Source organism: Crinia signifera, chromosome 2, assembly GCF_055691185.1.
Source record: "Crinia signifera chromosome 2, ASM5569118v1, whole genome shotgun sequence".
In the NCBI taxonomy this organism is placed as follows: domain Eukaryota; kingdom Metazoa; phylum Chordata; class Amphibia; order Anura; family Myobatrachidae; genus Crinia; species Crinia signifera.
Genome location: NC_139218.1, coordinates 185,768,169 through 185,786,405, shown reverse-complemented (window position 1 = coordinate 185,786,405; position 18,237 = coordinate 185,768,169). Strand labels below are relative to the sequence as shown.

At 45.1% G+C, this 18,237-nt stretch overlaps 1 protein-coding gene across 1 annotated transcript in view; it reads left to right on the top strand.

Moving 5' to 3' along the window:
• The first annotated feature begins 1,455 nt into the window (after nucleotides 1–1,455).
• The window catches only part of FGR (FGR proto-oncogene, Src family tyrosine kinase), a 117,887-nt gene continuing 101,105 nt past the window's right edge, over nucleotides 1,456–18,237 (top strand). The window contains exon 1 of the mRNA XM_083173326.1: nucleotides 1,456–1,662. The gene's annotated coding sequence lies outside the window, so the exon portion shown is untranslated. The remainder of the gene's footprint in view (nucleotides 1,663–18,237) is intronic.

Here is an 18,237-nt window from a genome sequence, read left to right as displayed (position 1 = left end):
CTCATCTGGCCTGGATTTTAAACCTTAGCTGTTTAATAATAATTACGGAAAGGGTTTGGTTCCTCCCTGAGCTGCAGGTGATTAACCCTTTCCTCAACATGTGGGAGATACCCACTCTGCCACAACCATACTAATTTTATTAATAATCTAGCTCCTGAGGTTGATTCACAGACAAAGCAATCTCAACCCTCTGGGAGGCAATGGAGTCTCCTGTGAGTTTAAATCAGTTAATTGAAAGTTGTCAATAATTATTCTGTAGCTGACTCCCCTCCTATCAGGATCTTAGATGTCATACTTTTTATTAAGTGTAAATGCCCCCATACATTAAGCCGTCTTGTCCATAGGACAAGTCGGACCCAATTCTCCTGTGAGCCACCCGGGAGGCTCACATACAATTTGGCACTTGATGAGCCAAATTTTACATGTGATAAATCGCAGGAGGCCGGTGGTGGTCGTCATCAGGGGGAGCAGTGGGGCGGGCAGCGGGTCCCTGAGCACTTAGCTGGCGGCGCCGGTGAGTGCTGCTGACCTGGCCGGGCGGTGTGATGATCACAGATATCAGCAGCGCTGCGGGACGGGCATTGGCGGGTATTAGATTTTTAAAATACCTGTCAACACCTGGTATTTTAAAAATCTTATACCCCCCACTGCATGTCCCATCCCGCAGCGCTGCTGAATTATATCAATCTGTGATCATCACACCGCCAGGCCAAGTCAGCACTCGCCGGCGCTGGCCCTGGTTACTCTGCATGCATATGCCTGTCAGGCGGGCAGGCATATGCATACAGGGAGGTCGGACGTGATCTTATGTGCTGACCGTCCGACCTCCCTGATCCGGTCTGATGCGCACGGAACCGCGCATCTGATCAGATCAGATATCACACACCTGCGATTTTGGGCCGATTTCACTCGGTTATCGGCCCAAAGTGCCGAAATCGGATGAAATTGTCCCAAAATCACATAGTGTATGGGGGCCTTAATACTATTAGAACCCTTGGCCTGTTCCTCTAGAACAGTGGTACTCAACCTCGGTCCTCAGTGCAAGTTTTGCAGGTCTCCACACTATTTATCTTCCTTCCGTGCAACTGGGCCAAATTTAGGCCACTGGCCCTTTACATAAATAAAGGACATAAATAACAAGGATGAAATGGAGTGCCCTCCACACCTCAGAATCCGTGTGTGTAATCACAGATCACGGAAATAGATCCACAGTTCTTTGCAAACTGTTACCACATAACAAAATTACCAAAATGTATACACCCAAACTGCAGCGTATTATATGTATAAATGATTACATCATAAACAAGCGTAGGTTCCTTTACGCATTTAACTTCCTTTAACAATGACTTGGAGAGCACTATCTGTTAAATATTTAATTTTTACAGTGTCTATCAGCATACTGTAAAATACAGTAAGGGGACGGCTTTACTGCTGCAAAGAGGAACCAGAGAAAGGGGAAGCTTGACGGACAGATTAGTATTGCTGTGAATCACTTGAGACAGAGACAGAGAGAGAGAGCAAATTGAAAGGTACTATAGATCAGCACGAAGGTGGGAGAGTAAAAAACTGAGGTAAAAGTGTATAAGTAAGAGATACTGTAAGAACGCTACAAGGGCCAGACCTAAGAAGAAGTATTGGATGATAACCTGATCACATTAGAAGGTAAGGTATATAAATGTATTCTGTGCAGGATATTTTATCTGTAAAGTACGGCATGTGCAATTAAATATTTTCATGTTTGGAAATGAGTGGCAGACAGCTTACATGACTGAAGATGGAGAGGATACTGTAAGTGGAAGAATGTTGGGAACCTGGAAGTAATTAACAGGAGAACAGGCTCCTATGCCAGAAAGACAAGCAGTTACATAGCATCGGCTATAAAATTTGCTCTGATGAAAAGTTTTGCTTTTAGGAAACTGGTGGTAGATTTGCTTAAGAATAAAAGTAAGTTTTTGAATTTAAACAGAGAATCTGTTTACTGTATATTTCCCTAAACTGACATATAGGGGGAAATTTACTAAAGGAAATTTGTAAAAAAAAATAGGTGTATTTGTAACCAGAAATACACTTATTTTTGACATTTACTATCCCCAAAAATGCGGCAATTCGTATTGATAGCACATCAATACGAATACGAATTGCCGTATTTTCGGGATAGTAAATGTCAAAAATAAGTGTATTTCTGGATACAAATACACCTATTTTTTTTACAAATTTCCTTTAGTAAATTTCCCCCATAGGGTTCAGTCCGAATCCCTTTGAAGGGTGTGAATTGTTGTAGCAGCATGTAAACACTGGCAACAGCACCTGATCTAGGATCCCTTCCAGTGCCCAACTAGCAGATTAGTGGACCTTATTCTAGACACCGCCCACAGTGACAACCGCACCGCTAATTTGCATAATCATCCATTCAAAGCCAGGGAGAAATCATTCGATTGTCGGCGACCATTGAAGGTTTTCTCCAGCGCTCACAAATCAGAGACACCTCTATAGTGTCTCTCATCTCCGAGTGCCCTGTGCAGGAAATAGGAGCAGGGAGAGGGAGGTGCAGTCAGCCTCAATGCTGTCCCTGGCTCATTAATACCCCTTTTACACCAAAAACCCTGATCCGACCCTGGACTTTGAACGCTGGAGTTTCCAGGGTCTGCCCCTGCTTTATACCCCATTTACCTTCGACCTGGGTCGGACCTGGGTCTGCACCATTTATACTGAACTTGGGTCAGCACTGCCTTTCCTTGTGGATGTCATAAAAAATGCTTGCTCGTTGCCAAGGGGGGTGAAATTGCTTGTTGCCAGGAGGCAACACATAATATATATATATATATATATATATATATATATATATATATATAGGTAACTTTGCCTACGTGTGGATTATTTCTGAGTGCCGCTGTACCCCCCAGGACTCTACATTGAGACAGCACACCAGAGGCGTAACTATAGCACCGCAGCCCCCGCGGCCGCGGTGGGGCGCTGTGCATGTGTGGGCGCCCGCCAATCCGCCGCCCGCAGCCTTACCTGACTTCACTGGTCCCGTCCCGGCTCCCTTGCTGGCTTCATTCTTCTGCTAGTGAGACGGACCACAATAAAATGTCCGCCCCATATAGCAGACAGTTCTCTGAAACTGTCTGCTGTATGGGGGCGGACATTTTGTGTTGGTCCGTCTCACTAGCAGAAGAATGAAGCCAGCAAGGGAGCCGGGACGGGACCAGCAAGACAGGTAAGGCTGCGGGCGGGGGGTGCGGCGGGGGGCGCCCCCCATTAATGGGGTCCTAAATTCATCGCAGTGAATATTTAATGACTTTATTAAATATTCATTGCACTGGAGCCCCCCGCCGCCGCCCCCCCCCCTCCCGCATTGTGTTTAAGAACCCTCTCCGTGAAGCCGGTACCTCCTGAGGTTGCAGATCCCGGCAGCCGCAGTACTGTATGGACGGATGCGCTTATGAAAAAAAAGGGACTTTCGGAAAATGGCTGCCCCATAGGAAAACCCGTTTAAAAAAACTGTCTTTCGTATGGGGGCAGCTATTTTCCGAAAGTCACTTTTCTTCTAAGAAAAGTGACTTTCGGAAAATGGCTGCCCCCATACGAAAGACAGTTTTTTTAAACTGGTTTTCCTATGGGGCAGCCATTTTCCGAAAGTCCCTTTTTTTTTTATAAGCGCAGCCAGCCGTCCATACTGGGGGTGTTGTTAGTCCTAGGGGGGGTGTTAACCCGCGGGGGGAGGGGTTAACGGGGGGGGGGTGTTAACCCGCAGGGGGGGGGGGGGGCGCTGAAGACTGGCTTTGACCCTGTATTTGGAAAGTTTCCAAAAACGGGTCTGCCAGTGTCGAAAAAAACGCACTTAAACGGTAATATACCGTTTAAGAGATGCGTTGTGAAAGGGGTTTGACCTGGCAGACCCGTTTTTGGAAACGTTTTCAAATACAGGGTCAAAGCCAGTTTTGCAGTCTGAAAGCAGCATTAGAAGAATGTCTGCTTTCTCTTCACTTTTATATAGATAAGTAAAACATATACAGTAGACATAACATGTTTTTTATTCAAGAAGTATTAATAAGCTGAAGTATCAAATTGCTATACCATCTTGAAATGAAATACTCTCCATAAATTCCAACAGAAATTAATCACATTTAGCTGTATTTTCAAGAAAATTGTAGCCTAAAGCTGCATACAAATTAGAGGTCATTCTTTTAGATTAGATTACATTCAACTTTATTGTCATCACCCTAAAATTAGGGTGACAAAATTCTAGTTTTGCATCCATCCAAACATACAAACAATAAAATCTGAATGGTCCGCATTACAATTAACAACAATAAAACCTAGGTCCTATTAACCATCCCCCCATGACCCAAATTAGTATATAACTCTAAAATAGCCCTAGGGAAAACACTGTTCCTCATCCTGCAGGTCCTGCTCCTCCTCATACAACTAAAACGTCTACCTGAAGCTAATAGCACAAACAATCCATTTGCCAGATGGGTCCTTTCTTTTAAGATATTATGCACCCTACGCAGACAGCACTTTCTCTGGATATCATCATCAGCAGGGAGAGTAGTACCCATTATCCGTTGGGCCAGATAATTACCCTCTGCATTGACTTCAGTTCCGCAGCGGTACAATCTACATATCAGACGGAGATACAACTAGTCAGAATACTTTCCACTGCACAGCGATAAAAGTTTAACAATATGCGTAGTGGCAAATGTTGTCTTTTCAGTATCCTACGGGAAAAAAAGGGCCTTTTTTACAAGACACTTAATATTAGTTGACCATGCTAGGTCCTCAGAAATATGAGTACCCAGAAATATAAAACTAGGGACACGGTCAACATTTGTCCCACTAATCTGTACCGACATAACAATCTTAGATTTTTTCGAAAATCCACGAAAATCTCTTTCGTCTTACTGGCATTAAGAAAGAGATTGTTGGCACTACACCACTCAGCCAAGTGCTGAATCTCTTCTCTATATGCCGTCTCGGCATTATTATCAATGAGGCCTATTAATGTTGTATCGTCTGCAAATTTAATAATGATATTGGAATTGTGAACCGGCTTACAGTCGCATGTAAAAATAGAGTAAAGGAAAAGACTTAATACACAACCTTGCGGTACCCCTGTATTCAACGTAACTGAGCCTGAACTGTCTGTCCCTGCTCTAACCACTTGTGGCCTATCACTTAAAAAGTCCCCTATCCAGTTACACATGGAACTATCAATCCCCAGGTCCAGGAGTTTAGAAACTAGTCTAGCTGGTATCACCATATTGAACGCCGAACTAAAGTCGACAAACAACAGTCAGAAATACTTATTATTTTTATCTAGATGTGATAATACAGAATGCATCAGCAAAGAGACTGCTTCATCAATGCTTCTATCGCTGCAATAAGCAAACTGAAATGGATCCAAAGTTGGTGAAAGACCAGCCTTCAGTTGTACTAACACCAACCGTTCAAAACATTTCATGACTATCGGTGTGAGAGCCACAGGACGATAATCATTCAAATTCATCGGCCTGGAATTTTTTGGCACTGGAATAATAGTAGTACTTTTAAAGCATGCAGGAACAGTCGACGCAGATAGAGACAGCTTAAAAATGTCCATAAATACCCCCGACAATTGCTCAGCACTTGCCTTCAGTACCCGTCCCGGTATGCCATCTGGTCCAGCTGACTTATTTGCATTGATTTGGCTTAGTCCAGCTAGGACCTCTGAAGATCTTAATAAAAGAGGTTGGCCTGAGGAAGGCAGCCTAGACACCCTTCAATATTGTCTCTATCGAACCGTGCATAGAAATGGTTCAGCTCATTTAGAGAAGAGACATCCATAGAAAGTGCTGAGCTAGTTTTATCTCCCTTATAGTTACTGATAACCCGGATGCCTTGCCATAAACGTCAAGGGTCAGATCTTAACAAATGCTCCTCTTTCTTTAGCTTATAGCAATGTTTATCCCCGATAATGCCTTTCTTCAGATTCACCCTGGCTATACAATAGGCATCCCCTTTCCTAAAGACAGTGTTACGGGCCCTTAGCAGAAGCCGAACCTCCTTAGTCATCCATGGCTTCTCATTTGGATATACAGTAAGCTTTTTCCAGGGAATCGGTACATCTGTCAGAATGAACTTAGGTCTACAGTCATTAGGTCGACCCCATTAGGTCGACTGGCTGGAAGGTCGACCTGATTTAAGGTCGATATGGGCCAAGGTCGACATGACTTAAGGTCGAATTTGCATAAAGGTCGACATGAGGATGGTCGACTGGTCATAAGGTCGACATGGGTTTTTCACTGTTTTTTTTATCCGAGTGTCGACACAGTCGACATGGACACAGTTGGCAATGAGAATCGGACCCTCGCATCGCTCGCTTCGCTCGCAATGCATCGGGCATGGTGGCTCGCTTCGCTCGCCACAGCTTTAATAACCTCCTCCATGCCCTAGTGGATGGTAGGGCATGAAATACTGCCTGTCGTCACATGTCGGCTCAAAAAACAGTGAAAAATCTCATGTCGACCTTATGACCAGTCGACCTTCCTCATGTCGACCTTTATGCAAATTCGACCTTAAGTCATGTCGACCTTGGCCCATGTCGACCTTAAGTCAGGTCGACCTTCCTGCCAGTCTCACCTAGTGGGGTCAACCTAATGACTGTAGACCTAAGTTCATTCTAATAGATGACCGCTTCCTTTTCCGGGTGGTGACACTATCAGTGGTAACATTAATATAATCTAACACAGAAGAAGCATTATATTCTTAACGATGTGGACAATAATGATTGGCTCTGAATGACAGATCATTAACATCATCCAATGTTTAGCACTGAGGCAGCATGGACAGAGCTGGATGCATGCTGGGAGAACCAGCTGAGTGCGGATATGACAGAGCTACACATTAGGACCCTTATTCAGATCTGATCGCAGTACAAATTTGTTCTCAAAATGGGCAAAACCATGTGCACTGCAGGTGGGGCAGATGTAACATATATAGAGAGAGTAAGATTTGTGTGAGCTATTTTGTTTCTGTGCAGGGTAAATACCGGCTGCATTATTTTTGCACTGCAATTTAGATTTTAGTTTCAACACACTTCACCCAAATTTAACTCTCTCTGCACATGTTACATCTGCCCCACCTGCAGTGCACATGGTTTTGCCCATTTTGAGAACAAATATGTACTGTGATCAGATCTGTATAAGGGCCTAGGACACATCTCCAATGGAACACTGGATCTGATTGTGTGATCTCAGTTCCTACTAGGGTGTCCACCTCTCCCGGATTTCCGTGAATCTCCTATTTTGGGTGGCAACCCTACCGGAGGCTTTTCCAGTTTCCCGGATTCTTCCAGAATCCCGTGTCTAGAAAAGCCTCCAGGCTCCTGCAGTCGCCGCAGCCTCTCCGCTCTATTCCCCGCTGCCCGCAGCGCCGCTGCCCACCGCAGCCTCTCCGTCTATCCCCCCGCAGAATGTAAAAAAACTTTTTACTGCGTGTCAACAGTGTTTCGGACCAAAAAATGGACTTTTTGGATATATATATATATAGATATTTATATATATCTATATATATATATATATCTATATATATATATATATATATATAGATATATATCTATATATATATAGATATATATCTATATATAGATATATATATAAAACACAGGGTATGGTTTAGGTATTGTGCTAATCAAACAGCAAGCCGCAACTCCAGAATGTCTCTCCTGTTAGTGAGAAACACAGAGTAGATATAGAAAAGGGGGTTGTCCGGAGTGCGCTCTAATAGTACCACCTAGCACATATGTACAATAGGCATGATATCACAATCATTCATCTTCTGAAGTGAAATTCGGATGTTCAACAATACAACGTAGACTTCATTCAAGAGGTAATTCTTTATTTAAAAATTCCAATGCATTTCGTCAACACGACTTCATCAGGGGCAATGCCATATGTAAGGTATATAGCATAAAAGGTATTCCTTATATCGAACAATGTGTTAAGATCAATAAACGGTAGTGGGAACAGATTCCCTGGGGTAAATCAGTACCCTTTAGAAGAAACAATTAATCCGTATCTACGGAATAAGGCGAACCACGCAAGTGGATAATCTCTAAGGAATTGATCATTTCCAGCAAGAAGGTAACCTCAGTGGGGATAGAGTAGTTAACTCCACTGCAAGCTGAGAGTGAAACTCTCCCTCATGGAGTTGGACAGGTAGGTAAGTTTGGGTTAGGCCAGGGGTAGCCTACTCCAGTCCTCGAGAGCTACACAGTTCATGTTTTCCAGCTCACCTCACAGGTACACAGGTGCACTCATTACTGACTGACACATTTCAAAAGATCCACAGGTGGAGCTAAATGATTCTGTGAGGAGACATGGAAAATGTTAACTGTTGGTAGCTCTCGAGGACTGGAGTTGGCTACCCCTGGGTTAGGCCATGGTTTAACAGATGCTGCTGTTTTCTTGATTATAATAAACCCTAAGGGCTATTTCACACGCTCCGGCTCCTGCCGGGCGTCGAAACGCAGTGCTGCACACCATAGTTAATAAAGGACACAAATGTGTCCATTCACACGGGACGGCCACGGCCCGGCCGCCTGGTTGCAGCCGGATCCCACCACTGAAAGGGACGGCTGCTGGGCTGTGGCCATCCCCACCATTGTAAACTGCTGTGTGCGGCACGGCTTCCTGGCAGGAGCCGAAGCATGTGAAATAACCGTAATGCTGCTATCCCACTGCCTATACAGGTAATGACCCGTTATTTTTAAACGGGTCTTTAACCCCTTCCTGACAGAGCCAGTTTTTGCGTTCCTGACAGAGCCATTTTTTTCAAATCTGACATGTTTCACTTAAGTGGGGATAACTTTTTTTTGCTTTTACTTATCCCAGTGATTTTGAGATTGTTTTCTCGTGACACATTGTACTTCAAGTTAGTGGTAAATTTGGGTCGATACAGTCTGTGTTTTTTTGTGAAAAATACCAAAATGTCGTGAAAAAATGGAAAATTTTGCAATTTGCAAAATGTCACATTTTCTGCTTGTGAGACAAATAAACATACCACTCAAAATAGTTAATAACTAACAAAGACCATATGTCTACTTTATGTTGCAATCATTATTTCAACCTCCTTTTCATTTTTTGGGACACTAGGAGGCTTCAAATATGAATAGCAAATTCTCAAATTTTCAAGAAAATTTCAAACTCTGATTTTTTTAGGGACCAGGTCAGTTATGATGTGACTTTGAGTGACTTGTATGTGAGACACCCCCATAAATGATGCCATTTCAAAAACTGCACCCCTCACAGTATTCAAAACAGCATTTTGGAAGTTTGTTAACCCTTTAGGTGTTTCACAGGAATTAAAAGAAAGTGTAGGTGAAATTTCAAAATTTCATTTTTTTTGCAGATTTGCAATTTTAATACATTTTTCTAAGGAACACAGTAGATTTTACTAGAGAAATGTGACTAAAAATTGATTCCCCCAATTCTTTGGTTTTCATAAATATCCTATATGTGGCCCTAGTGTGCACGGTGACCAAACCACAGGCTTCATAATAGAAGGAGCACCTACTTGATTTTGGAGCCTCCTTTTTATGAGATTATTTTTTAGGCACAATGTAGGTTTCTAGGCACCATAAGATGCTAAAAGTTAGGTACCCCCCCACAAGTGACCCCATTTTGCAAACTACACCCTTCAGGGAATTCATCTAGGGGTATAGTGTACATTTCAAACCCCCAGGGGTTTCACCAATTGTGGTACAACTGGGCAGTGAAAATGAAAAAAATTAATTTTTCATTTTCACAGCTCAGTTGTATCAAAATTGGTGAAACCCCGGGGGGTTTGAAATGTACACTATACCCCTTGATGAATTCCCTGAAGGGTGTAGTTTGCAAAATGGGGTCACTTGTGGGGGGGTTCCACTGTATGGGTGTTTCGGGGGTCATTCAACCAGAATCTGTGCTGCAAAATCCAAAAATCACTCCTTCCCTTCTGAGTCCTGCCATGCACCCAACTGGTATTTTTTGGTCACACATGAGGCATTGCCGTACTCGGGAGAAATTGGGGCACAGATTTTGGGGTGCTTTGTCTCCTTCATTCCTTGTGAAAATGAAAAATTTTGAGCCAGATCTGCATTTTTGTGTAAAAAAATGTAATTTTTTACAGAAAAATGCAGTTCTGGCTCAAAATTTTTTATTTTCACAAGGAATGAAGGAGACAAAGCACCCCAAAATCTGTGCCCCAATTTCTCCCGAGTACGGCAATGCCTCACGTGTGACCAAAAAATACCAGTTGGGTGCATGGCAGGACTCAGAAGGGAAGGAGTGATTTTTGGTGGTGGAATGAATGGTGGGTGCTATGTCGCATTAGCAAGACCCCCGAAGCACCAATACAGTGGAACCCCCCCACAAGTGACCCCATTTTAGTCACCAGCTTTGGAAGGGGGGCTGGCGCTGCGGCTGGCGGGGGGGTGGGAGGGGTGCTGGCGCTGCGGCAGCCGGGTGGGTGGGAGGGAGGGGGGCTGCCGGGTGGGAGGGGGGGGGGGCTGGCGATCGGTGGTAATCGGTGCGGTATATACACACACACACACACACACACACACACATATATATATATATATATATGTGTGTATATATATATATATATATATATATACATATATACACACACACATATATATATATATATATATGTGTGTGTATATATATATATATATATATATATATATATATATATAAATATATTTTTTCAGTGCATATATTTGATTTTTTACTTTTTCTGCAGCTTGATGCTGCTGCTGCTGCTGCTGCGGGGGGGAGGGGGGAGGAGGGCAGCGCTGCGTGCGCTCCAGACGCTCCGGGGGAGCCGGGGGAGCTGCTGCCGGGTGAGTGCCCGGCGGGTTCGAGGGGGGGCTGCACATCGGTGGTGATCTGTGCTGTACTTGACAGCACTGATCACCACCGATCCCTGTGTTACCGAGCGGCTTAGCCGCCGGTAACACAGGAAACGCTGTGAATGGCTGTTCAGATTTGAACAGCCAATCACAGCGATCGCCGACCGGGGGGGGCACCCCTGCCCCCCCTGGGCGGCGAGGGGGGATGTCTGCTGTCAGGGACAGCAGACATCACCTAACTGTCACTGCGTCTCTAGACGCAGTGACAGTTAGAAGTCATGACGTACATGTACGTCAAATGTCGGGAAGTACTTCCCGACCATGACGTACATGTACGTCAAATGTCGGGAAGGGGTTAAACGGTTAAGAGCCATAAAGACCCATTCCCACTGCAGCTTTGAAACGTTTTTGTCATATTCACAATTACCCATCTAAAAACCTGTTTAAACCATACTAAAGATGGGGGGGGGGGGGGGGGGGTTTAAAAAACGGTGTGGGGTAAGAGCCAGGGCTGGTATTAAAAAATCAGGAAACCCGGCAAAAAGGTACTCCGCTGATTTTTTAAAACCAGCTCCAGGGCCGGGGCTGGTTCCCAAAATACAGGGGACAAAATGACAAGAGGTCCCCCGTATTTTAAGAATCAGCCCCAGGCCCAACCAGCCAGCAGGGTAATGCTACAGCCGGGGGGAGACTTATTATACAAGTCCCCCTGGCCAAAGCATTCAGCCCTGTGATCGGTCAGCCTGGCCAGGGGTCCTGGGAAAGTGGGGACCCCCCAATAAATGGGTCCCTCCTCCAGGACTTACCTGGCCAGGCTGAAGCCTGGTGCTGTCCCCGGTGACCGTGGAGCGGTGGTCTCCGGGCTGATTAAATGGTGTAAAAAAATAGAATAAAAATAGAATAAACTATTTGCATTTTCAGCCTGGTGCTGTTTTTTTTTAAAGGGTAGAATGAATACCCCTTTCCCACTGCCAAAAAAAAACGGCTTTTAAACGGGTAAAACACTGCTTTTTACCCGTTTAACAAATACCGGTATTTGTTAAACGGGTAAAGCAAACTGGAGCATTCCCACTGCAGCTCTACCCATTTAAAAAGGCTAAACAGAGCTGCAGTGGGAAAGGGGTATTACAGTACATAGTAAATTAACACTTGTTATAATGTATTAAAATGTATTCTTACTATTACATTATTTATTGACACCTAAAGGTGCCCATAAATGTTACAATTATTGTATACAATATTGTATACAATATTGCATCTCATTGCATCTCGGTTTTGCGATGAGATGAGCCATACCTCCCAACTGTCTCGATTTTAGAGGGACAGTCCCGATTTTCGGGTCCTGTCCCGCTGTCCCACCCGCGGCAGGCATTGTCCCGCTGCGGGGGGGTGGCAGTTGGGAGACCCCCCAATCTAGTAGAATAGACGCTGTGCGCATGCGCACAGTGTCTATTCTCGTATGAAAATGAGGTCGCGGCTAATTAGCATAAGCGCGCCCTCATTTGCATACGCCCCGCCCCCTTTTCGGACGCTCGCACGGCTTCGCCGCGCGAGTGTCCCTATTTCATCCGGACACAAGTTGGGAGGTATGGATGAGCTCTAGTATAAAAAAAGTATGTGCTGCACATTTTGTACTAGATCTCATCTCATCTTACTATGTGGGATGCGAAGCTGCCCGATGTATCACCGGCGGGGGGGTCAGCGCTATCCACGCATGCTCAGACCCCCTGCCACCGGACTCAGCACATTGCAGGGAGCCCTGTCCCTGTGCGTGTGGGATGATGCATCCCGCCGATGTGATCCTTGATAAATGTGCCCAATAATAAGTAACAGACCACAAATAAGAAACAATGTATAAAATATATATAATATTATTTATTTATTTATTATCGGTTTCTTATATAGCGCACATAGATTCCGCAGTGCTTTATAGAGAATATTTGAGCATTCACTTCAGTCCCTGCCCCAGTGGAGCTTACAATCTATATTCCCTACCACATGTACATGCACACACAGATATTCTAGGGTTAAGTAACCTACCAGTATATTTTTGGATTGTGGGAGGAAACCGGAGTACCCGGAGGAAACCCACGCAAGTACCGGGAGAATATACAAACTCCGCACAGTTAGGTTAGAGCCATGGTGGGTAATGAACCCATGACCTCAGTGCTGTGAGGCAGTAATGCTAACCACTACACCATCCGTACTGCCCAATATATAAAACAAGGATACACTTTTCACTCCAATATTGGCAATATATACGTATGTGGTAACTGATTAATAGAACAAACAAAAGGATATTTGCAATAGCAGCTAGAGATATGGCATAAGCCATACACCATGTGTACACACCTTTAGTTCTTACTGCTCACCATATGCTGGCCTACATGAAACTTAGATCAATCCTGATCAATGCTTAGCACTGTGACTGCTTGTACATATGAAAATTGTATTTCATGAAGATGATTTACAAAGTGCACTTGGTGGCTGATGCAGGGTTGATCTTATGTTGCGTATGATCTACAGCATACATGTAGTAGAAATACAAACTTCCCTTGGTATCTGCCATCAATATGGAAAGATCGAGATGTCCACTACTATTTTATTTAATACTTACCAACCTGTCAAATGATGGAACAACATAACAGTAAAGTCAGCGCTGGTGGCTGTGTGCATCCAAAGGAGCAACCCTTGAATTCCTTCATTGGATGCCATCTGATGCTTTTTTTTGGGATGTTCCCGCATCCCTCCCACGGCCGGTAGTGTCCCGTGGTGGCAGGGGGTCAGTTGGGAGTCCCTCCTGGTACTATCTCCCCAGCCTCATAGGCTGCAGAATAGACACTGACACCCCCGCTACAGGCACTGAGGAAGTTGGGAGGTATGATATTGTGGCCATGGAACGCCAAGGCCTATTATTATTAGCAGTAGTGGGCTATACCTTTAGAGTTTGACTGTAAATATACAACACACCACTGTGATGTGTGCACAATGTGTTACATGTATCACTAAGGCATAAAGCAGGTACAGCTATATAAATACAGAAGAACCTACCCAGGTAATATTTTGAGAACCATATTGTGGGAAACGTTACAATAAGATGTGTCCACAGGAAGTGACCATTTCCTGTAAGCTCAGTAAGTATGCAGCACTGTGTGTTTCACCTTCATGTGTATGTAACTGTCTAAGGGACATGTTAATATGGCACAAGTAAAGCTTGGCTAATCTGACAGCCTAACAGCCCCCATAGCCCTCTATGGGAATGGAAGGACATTTCTCCAAGGTACATTTGGGTGATCCGGTACTTGTGTATTATCACAGCACCCAATTAGCATACGTACGTTACCGCACTGAAATCGCATCGCATGTCACGTTATAGTGCCATGCAATGCGTGCGATGCTATGCGACTTCAGTAGCTACTATGGTACTTCTATATTGGTGTCTGTTACGCATTTAACGTAACTGTGGATTCAGGATTAGCGTAGGTAACGTAAATTGCGTAGTCAGTCAGAGGTAGTATTCCTGCTCCCTGTCAGAATCATTCTGAGGTGAATTACTGACAGGAATGGCTGTATCCCTCAGAGCTGCAGGAGAAGTGTCCGAAATGGCTGTACCTGCCACAAATATGACAGAGGAGGAGGCTGTCCTTTTCTTTCAACAGCATAATCTGCTGCCGCTGAGTTGTACTAACGGGCACCCTATGCACTTGACAGTGAAAGAGTGCATGTGGTGGTACCATATCAAAGCATGCCGTCAGATGGTGAGCCTAAGAGCGGCGCATTGGTTTCCGTGCTGACGCTTATCCTTCCTCACCTTCATTAGATTTATAGGTACTTGTGTAGTTTCACGGCGCCAGCATGGCTATTTATAGGTACTTGTGTAGTTTCACGGCGCCAGCGTGCTACTTCCGGTTTCTACGCTCGGCAAACTATCTAAAATAAACTAACTTAACTCCATGCCAACATGGATAGTTCATACCCCCACTATCCATGTTGGCATGGAGTTGATTTTAGATAGCGTGGCGAGCGTAGCGAGCGAAGCGAGCCCCGCAAGGGGACTCAGACGCATGGCGCCATGCTGGCACCGTGAAACTACACAAGTACCGATTTATATATTCCTGGGCAGAGGAGCTCACATCAATTGATTATTGTGAGCGGCAGCTGCAATTATCAAATAAAACTGCGGTCCTCTACAATCAATGGATGCGGGAGGCCTGCACCATGGACCTTATGGCGCAGCCCCAGCGGCGTATCAGTGGTCCTGGGCAGATTGTTGAGGTGGATTATAGTTTATTCGTGAAGCAAAAGAGTAATGTCGGACGTCCTTTGCCTCAGCAATGGATCTTTGGAGGCATTTCATGTGAAAGTGGTCAGTGCTTCGTTACTGTGGTACCAAAACGGGATGCCACCACTCTGATGGTGGCCATAAATGATTACATCGAGCCGGGCACAACAATTTATTCCGATTGCTGGCGGGCCTACAGTACAGAGGAGTTAGAACAGGCTGGATATCAACATGCAAGAGTTACCACAGGTACAACGTTGTGGACCCGGACACAGGTGTACACACACAGAACACTGAGCGCCTTTGGGGCTCATGCAAATGGCGCAACAAGCGTCACAGAGGCACAGCACGTCACCATTTGCAATCATACTTGCAGGAGTTCATGTGGTGTAAGACTTTGGCTGCTGATTAGCGCATCCTTCACGCACTTTCGCTGCTTCCAAAGGCAGATTGACTGTTTTATGATCTTTTTTTGTTCATGATTTTTACTCATTAATGTTGTTATACTAGGGATGTGCACCGGCCACTTTTCGGGTTTTGGGTTTTGGGTTCTGATTACCTTGAGGTTTTGGGTTCTAATGGGTTTTGCCAAAACACCTCCTAAGTGTTTTGTGTTTGGATTTCTTGGGTTTTGGGTTCTGATTTTTTTGTTAAAAAAGCATAAAAACTGCTAAAATCGCAGAATTTTTTATTTTTTTTGCTCCTACGCTATATTAACCTCAATAACGATCATTTACACTCATTTACAGTCTATTCTGAACAGCTCACACCTTACAATATTGTTTTTAGGGCAAAAGGTTGCACCGAGGTAGCTGGATAACTATGATAAGCCACACAAGTGTGCGGCACAAACACTAGACTGATATGGCACACTTAGCATACCCTCTAGGCTGATACTGCACACCTAGAATTACCCCTGGACTGATATGGCACAGGTAGCATCACCCCTGGACTGATACGGCACATTTAGCATCACCCCTGGACTGATATGGCACACTTAGCATCCCCCCTAGTCTGATACGGCACACCTAGCATCACCCCTAGACTGATATGGCACAGGTAGCATCACTCCTGGACTGATACGGCACATTTAGCATCACCCCTGGACTGATATGGCACACTTAGCATCCCCCCTCGTCTGATACGGCACACCTAGCATCACCCCTGGACTGATATGGCACGCTTAGCATCACCCCTGGACTAATACAGCACACTTGGCAGCACCCCATGAATTATACGGCAGACTTAGCTTACCCCAGGAATTATACGGCACAGATGGTGGCACCCCTGACCTGATACAGCACACATGGAATTATACGGCACAGATGGCGGCACGCACCCCTGGACTGTTACGGCACACATGGCGGCAGGCATGGAATTATACGGCAGACAAATTCCTGCAGTAAAAATAAAAATGTGTATTCTTTTAATTATAAAAAAGAGCAGCACACCTTACTTAGCAACACCCCATGAATTATACAGCACTCTTGGCTCACCCCTGGACTACAGCGCATTTAACAGCCCATGCAGTAAAAAAAAAAAAACACCTTAATTTAATTTTCATTAAAAAAAAGGGCAGCTCCCCTGGTCTGATATGGGACACATGGGGCACCCCTGGAATTATACGGCACACATGCGGGCACCCCAGGACTGATACAGGACACATGGGGGCACCCCTGGACAAATACAGCACACATGTGGACACCCCTGGATGGATACAGCACACATGTGGGCACCCCTGGACTGATAGTACTGGTAGCCAGTGGAAACAGCAGATTGGAATTATATACTGCAATAAATACTGGTAGCCAGTGGCAACAGACTGGAATTATATACTGCGATAAATACTGGTAGCCAGTGGAAACAGCAGACTGGATTTTTATATACTGTGATAAATAATACTGGTAGCCAGCGGCAACAGCAGACTGGAATTATATACTGCGATAAATACTGGTAGCCAGTGGAAACAGCAGACTGGATTTTTATATACTGTGATAAATAATACTGGTAGCCAGCGGCAACAGCAGACTGGAATTATATACTGTGATAAATACTGGTAGCCAGTGGAAACAGCAGACTGGATTTATATACTGTGATAAATAATACTGGTAGCCAGCGGCAACAGCAGACTGGAATTATATACTGCGATAAATACTGGTAGCCAGTGGCAACAGCAGACTAGAATTATATACTGCAATAAATAAAATACTGGTAGCCACTGCCAGTGGCAACAGCAAACTAAAAATATATACTGTGATAGGTACTGATAGCCAGGGGCAACAGCACACTGGAATAATATACTGCAATAGGTACTGGTAGGCACTAGCCAGTGGCAACAGCAGAGAGCAGACTGCAGCAGACACTAGGCAGTGCAGGGCAGGCAGTGGCACTAGCAGCACCAGTGGACTATCACACTGTGACTGACTATACAGGAGCAGACTCAGCAGAGGCAGGCCCCAGCACAAAGGAGAGACAGAACACAGCACCAGTCATCCTTGCAATGGTGATGTCTTAATCACTGAGCAGAGACACAGTACACAGCAGCACGGGCCCCAGCAGAGACCACACACAGCAGCAGCATACCTCCCAACTTCTGTGCTTCAGAAATAGGGACACTCGCGCGGCGAAGCCGCGCGAGCGCCCGAAAAGGGGGCGGGGCATATGCAAATGAGGTCGCGGCTTATGCTAATTAGCCGCGACCTCATTTTCATACGAGAATAGACGCTGTGCGCATGCGCACAGCGTCTATTCTATTAGATTGGGGGGTCTCCCAACTGCCACCCCCCGCAGCGGGACAATGCCTGCCGCGGGTGGGACAGAGGGACAGGACCCGAAAATCGGGACTGTCCCTCTAAAATCGTGACAGTTGGGAGGTATGCAGCAGAACACCCTTCCCTACCCTTCTCCGAGATTGGAGTGAAGATGGCGTCGCGAGGTTGCGGAATTTGTGAGACAGTAATGCTAACCATCCGTGCTGCCATACCATGTACCAGTGTTGGACTGGGTATGAAGGGCTCACTGGGAAAATGCAGTGGTTGGGGCCCTTGATTAGGGGTTGTGGCCAGCCGAATAATTA